The sequence below is a fragment of the Oryctolagus cuniculus genome, chromosome 5, assembly GCF_964237555.1.
Source record: "Oryctolagus cuniculus chromosome 5, mOryCun1.1, whole genome shotgun sequence".
Lineage (NCBI taxonomy): Eukaryota > Metazoa > Chordata > Mammalia > Lagomorpha > Leporidae > Oryctolagus > Oryctolagus cuniculus.
Window position 1 is genome coordinate 13,284,311 of NC_091436.1, and position 6,000 is coordinate 13,290,310.

Below are 6,000 nucleotides of genomic sequence, written 5' to 3' on the forward strand. Positions count from 1 at the left end.
TTGTTTGTTTTGTTGTTGTTGAATTTCTTGAGCTCTTTATAGATTCTGATGTTAAGCTTTTATCAGTTGAGTAGTTTGCAAAAACTTCCTTCCATTCTGTTGGTTGTCTCTTTGATTTGCTGAGTGTTTCTTTTGCAGTGAAGGACTTTCTCAGCTTGATGTAATCCCATTTGTCAACTTTGGCTTTGATTGCCTGTGCTTCTGGGATCTTTTCCAAGAAGTCTTTGCCTATGCTAATGTCTTGCAGAGTTTCCCCAATGTTCTCTAGTTATTTGATGGTATCGGGTCATAGAGTTAGGTATTTGATCCATTTTGAGTGGATTTTTGTGTAAGATGTAAGGTAGGGGTCTAGTTTCAAACTTCTATATGTGGAGATCCAGTTTTCCCAGCACCACTTGTTGAAGAGACTGTCCTTGCTCCAGGAATTGGTTTTAGCTCCTTTGTCAAAGATAAGTTGGTTCTAGATGCATGCGTTAATTTTTGGAGTTTTTATTCTATTCCATTGGTCTACAAGTGTGTTTCTGTGCCAGTACCAGACTGTTTTGATTACAACTGCCCTGTAGTATGTCTTGAAATCAGGTAGTGTGATGCCTCCAGCTTTGCTTTTGTTGTATAAGATTGCTTTAGCTATTCGGGGTCTCCTGTATTTTTATATGAATTTCAGCATCATTTTTTCTGTATCTGAAAAAAATGTCCTTGATATTTTGATTGTTATCACACTGAATCTGCAAGTTGCTTTTGGTGGTATGGACATTTTGATGATGTTGATTCTTCCAATCTATGAACATGAAAGATTTTTTCATTTTTAATGTCCCCCTCTATTTCTTTCTTTAGTGTTTGTAATTTCATCATCGAGATCTTTGACATCTTTGATTAAATTTATTCCAAGGTATTTAATTTTTTGTAGCTATTGTGAATGGAATTGATCTTAGAGGTTCATTCTCAGCCATGACATTGTCTGTGTATATAAAGACTAGATTTTCCTGTGTTGATTTTATATCCTGTCAGCTTACCAAACTCTTATGAATAGGATCATGTCATCTGCATATAGGGTTAATTTGATTTCCTTCTTTCCAATTTGTATGCCTTTGATTTCTTTTTCTTGCCCAATGGCTCTGGCTAAAACTTCCAGGACTATATAGCATCCTTGTCTGGTTTCAGATCTTAGGGGGAATGTTTTTAGCTTTTCCCCATTCAACAGGATGCTGGTCTTTTGTCATAAGTTGCCTTGATTGTGTTCAGTAATGTTCCTTCTATACCCAATTTGCTTAAGGTTTTCATTGTAAAAGGGTGTTATATTTTATCAAATACTTTGCAACTATTGAGATAACCGTATGGTTTTTGTTATTCAGTTTGTTAATATGATGTATCACATCGATTGATTCGTGAATGTTGAACCATACCTACATACCAGGATAAAGCCCACTTGGTCCAGGTGAATGATTTTTCTTATGTGTTGTTGGATTCAATTAGCTAATATTTTGTTGAAGATTTTTACATTTATGTTCATAAGGGATATTGGTCTATAGTTCTCTTTTTCTGTTGCATCTTTTTCTGGCTTAGGAATTAAGATGAAGCAGGATCCACAGAAGGAGTTTGGGAGGATTCCTTCCCTTTCCATTGTTTTGAATAGCTTCAGAAGAACTGGAATTCGTTCTTTAAATGTCTGGTAGAATTCAGCAGTGGAAAGCTTTCTGGTCCTGGGCTTTTCTTTTTTGGGAAGGTCTTTATTACTGATTCAATTTCTGTCTTGGATATTGGTCTATTTTGGTTTTCTTTGTCTTCATGACTCAATTTTGGTAGATTGTATGTGTCTAGGAATCTATCCATTTCTTCCCAATTTGTTTGCAGACAGCTCTTTGTAGTGGTTTATGATTATTTTTATTTCTGTGGTGCCTATTGTTACACTCCCTTTTTCATCTCTGATTTTATTGATTTTGTTCTTCTTCTTCTTCTTTTCTTTTGGTTATTTTGGCCAATGGTGTATCAATTTTATTTATTTTTTTCAAAAGCCAGTTCTTCATTTCACTGGTCTTTTATATTTTTTGTTTTAATTTTGTTTATTCTCTACTTTTAATTATTTCTTTCCTGCTACTAATTTTGAGTTTATTGTTGTTTTTCTAGGTCCTAGAAATGCATTGATAGCTCAGTTGTTTGGTACTCTTCCAATTTCTTCATGTAGGCACCGATTGCTATAAACTTACCTCTTAACACTGCTTTTGCTGTACCCTGTACATTTTGATAGATATGATATGTTGTCATCTTCATTTGTTTCCAGAAATTTTTTGATTTGTTTTTTGATTTCTTCTATGATCCACTGTTCATTCAGGAGCATGCTGTTCAGTCTCCATGTGTTTGAATATGATCTAGGGACTTGAGTTGTTGATTTCCAGCTTCATTCCATTGTGGTCAGAAAAGATGCATCGTAGGACCTAGAGTTTTTGAATTTGCTGAGACTTTATGGCCTAGCATATGGTTTATCCTAGAGAAAGTTGCATGCACTGGTGAGAAGAATGTGTATTATTAACATAGTTTTCAAAAGCCTTGCCTGCCAGCTTTCTGCTCCACATTCCTTTGTTGGGTGAATTCTTACTTATCCTTAGACTTCATACAGGATGGGGAGCAAGATGCGTAAGGTGCTTCAGCCATCATCTCCCCTGCAGAGACACTGCTTGTATCACCTACCTTTACATAATCAGAGGAGTGTGTCATTTTAGTATATTAAGGAAATATTCATTGAAGAAGGCAGCAAGAAAAGAGTTGCCTTGTCACCTCTCTCCCAATTCCTAGCAGCACAGGGTAGAGAGAGATTCCTCCTTCTTGAGGGAGGGAGAAGGAATTAAGCCAAGGCCTTAGGACCAGGCCCAGTCTCAGACCCACCATGGTGACATCCAGGGCTGGCTAGAGCCCCACAGCCCCTACCCCCAAGCCAGTACCCATGGACTGAGCCTCTTAAGACCATGTTAGCCAGGTGGCCGGAGGAAGGCCTGCAGTACTTCTTCCCCAAACTTAGATGGCACCTGCTGGAGAGTGGGACAAGAAAGTGAGCAGAGTACTACTGAACACTGCAGAGTGCAGAGGTTCAAGCAGGTCTTATCCAGAAAGGAACTAAGCAAGCAGCGTGTGACTCCCTGTCACTCGAGATAAACCTTGAGCCAAGAGGACTTACCTTGGTGGGGACAGAGTAAGCAGGAGAAGGCTCTTGGCAGACACCCAGGGTATATCCTGCTGGAGAACTTCATGCCCTCTCAATCCCTGAACTTGGTCTTGGGAGCTTTCAGGTGACCACATTGCTGCATTGCCCTCAAGAAAGAAACCAGCCCATGTTGTGCCCTCCTTACCCAGGCTCTTGTTGTGTGGAGACATCATGAGGCCCCAAGCACTCTAGATCCTGATAGCAGCTGCTCCCAACAGCCCTGCAGACTCAGCCCTGGGTCAGCCAGGAGGCCCTGTCTCTCCTCTCATGGCCTGGGAAGATCCTGCCTGGCACAGCCTGAGTGGCTACACCTGCAGAGAACACAGAAAAAAGGTAGATGGCTTCACTTACCCTCTTGTTGCTCTGGAAGCTGCAGCCTGGACCCATCCATGCATCCTTGCCCCAGGAAGCAAACAGCCCTGAGTGGCTCATCCCACAGAGGCCCAGAGAAGCAGCTGAGTGGCCCTGCCCACCCATGACCCTGGGAAATGACAGGGCAGACTTTCCTAAATGTCTCAGCCAGCCAAGACTCCTGGGAAGCAGCTGGGAGGCCCTGCCTGTCCTCCTGTGGCTCCGAGAAGGTGTTGAACAGCTCTAAGGACACGCTGGGCTTCATCCACCACCTCCTCTCAGCCCTGGGAAGTAGCTGGGCAGACCTCCCTGAACAGGTAGATTCTCAAAGGCCCTATAAACTTAACTGTGCAGCCCTTGGACAAGACTACCAGGTGCTCTGCACCATAGCTACCTGGGCCCACAGAGGTGACCCCATACTCCCACAACTTGCAGAAACTGACAGGAGCTGCACAGCCACAGCCAGGTGCATGGCTCAGAGAGCTTCCAGGGAACCTGCCCTGGGCAAGGGAGGTGCATTACAAAGGCAGTGCAATCCCACAGGCCCAGCAGGCTAGGCCACTGAGACATCTGCAGACATCACCGATGTTGATTACAGCTGAAGGAGCTGAGTTACACTAGGACACCTGTTGGGAACCACATGGGTTGGATAGGTCACCCGGGTGGGTGGCCTGGGCCAAGGACTTGGGTCATCTTCCACTGATTTCCCCAAGCCATTAGCAGTGAACTGGATCAGAAGTGGAGCAGCTGGGATACAAACCAGCACCCATAAGGGATGCCAGCTTTACCCAGTATGCCACAGTGTCAGCCTTGAATTTATTTTCTTAAATACACATGAGGCTATTCAAACATTGATTTCTTTCTATGTCTGTTTTCTGAATTGTTGTTTGGAAAAATATGTGCATTTCACATAAGTTGTCAAAATTGTTGGCATAAAATTGTTTTCAAACATTGAAAACAGAGCGCTAGGACTCAGCAATCCCACTCCTGGGTGTGTATCCAAAGGGAATGACGTCAGTCTTTCAGAGAGATGTCTGCACTCCCATGTTTGCTGCGGCACTACTCAGAATAGCCAAGATGTGGAGTAATCCTAAGTGTCCATCAGCAGGGGATGGCTAAAAAAGATGAGAATATGTACATAATGGAATACTGTTCAGCCATAGGAAAGATAAAAATCTCATCATTTGTGACAACATGAATGAAGGCAGAGGACATTGTGTTAATTGAAAGAAGCCAGACACAGAAGACACATGCTGTGTGATCTCACTCAAATAAGGCCTGTGAAAAGATGGATCTCACAGAAGTTGAAAGGAGAACAGTGGTTACTGAGGGTGGGGAAGGGTGGGGGCTGGGGCTGGGGAGAGGTGAGTCAGTACTTGCAATGCTACAGCTAGGCGGAACACATTCTGGTGTTGTAATGCATTGAAGAGTGACTTCAGTGAACAATGAGGTATTGTACATCAAATTAGCCAGAAGGTGATTTTTAATGTTTTCACCACAAAAAATGATAGATGTTTGAGGCAAGGACTTACTAATGACTCTAATTTGATAATTATATGCTTACGTATTTTGTATACAAATATCACATTGTACCTTGTAATTAAAAAGAAAAAAGATAGGGGCCAGCATTGTGGCATAGCAGATGAGGCTGCTGCCTGTGATACCTGCATCCCATATAGGCATTAGTTCATGTCCACTTCTGATCCAGCTACCTGCTAATGCGCCTGGTAAAAGCAGCACAGGATGACCCAAGTGTTTGGGTCCCTGCTACCCATGCAGGAGACCTGGAAGAAGCTCCTGGCTTTAGCCTGGCTCAACCCTGGCCATTGTGGTCATCTGGGTACTGAACCAGCAGTTACAAGATCTCTCTCTCTCTGTCTCCCTCTAAAAATAAAATAAAATAAGATAAAATCAAAAGGTAAATTTAAAAAGACTGAATCCAGTTGATGGCCTTTTCAGAAAAAAACTCTTCCTCCCTATTGCCCACTGGCTAATGGTTAGGGGCTCCTCCCTTTGCTGCCAAAGCAAAGTCCATGTCAGTATCACAGCACTCCATGCACTGTGATGTAATTGTCCCTGAATCTGTCAGCTGCTCCAGGTGGCTAGTTCTCTGGTATTTGCTCACAACAGGCATGCTCTTTGCTAAGTTCTTACTGAATAAAGGAAGGAATAAACAAAGAATATCAGCTAAGAAGTTCTGAATTTTATTCAAGTTATTGGGAGACATTCTTTAAAAAAAGGGAAATGATAATTCTTGTTTTTTAAAGATAACCAAATGTTGATCAGAAAAAAGATATGGAAATATAAGCTAGAGAGGAGAGCGCCTGGTCCATTTGTTGTAAGCAGAGATGCTTGTTGCTGGAGATGAGGAACTATTGCTAGAGGTGAGAATTCATGTTTCATTCATTCATTTGTTTAAAATATAATTTACTTATTTAAAAATATATTTACTT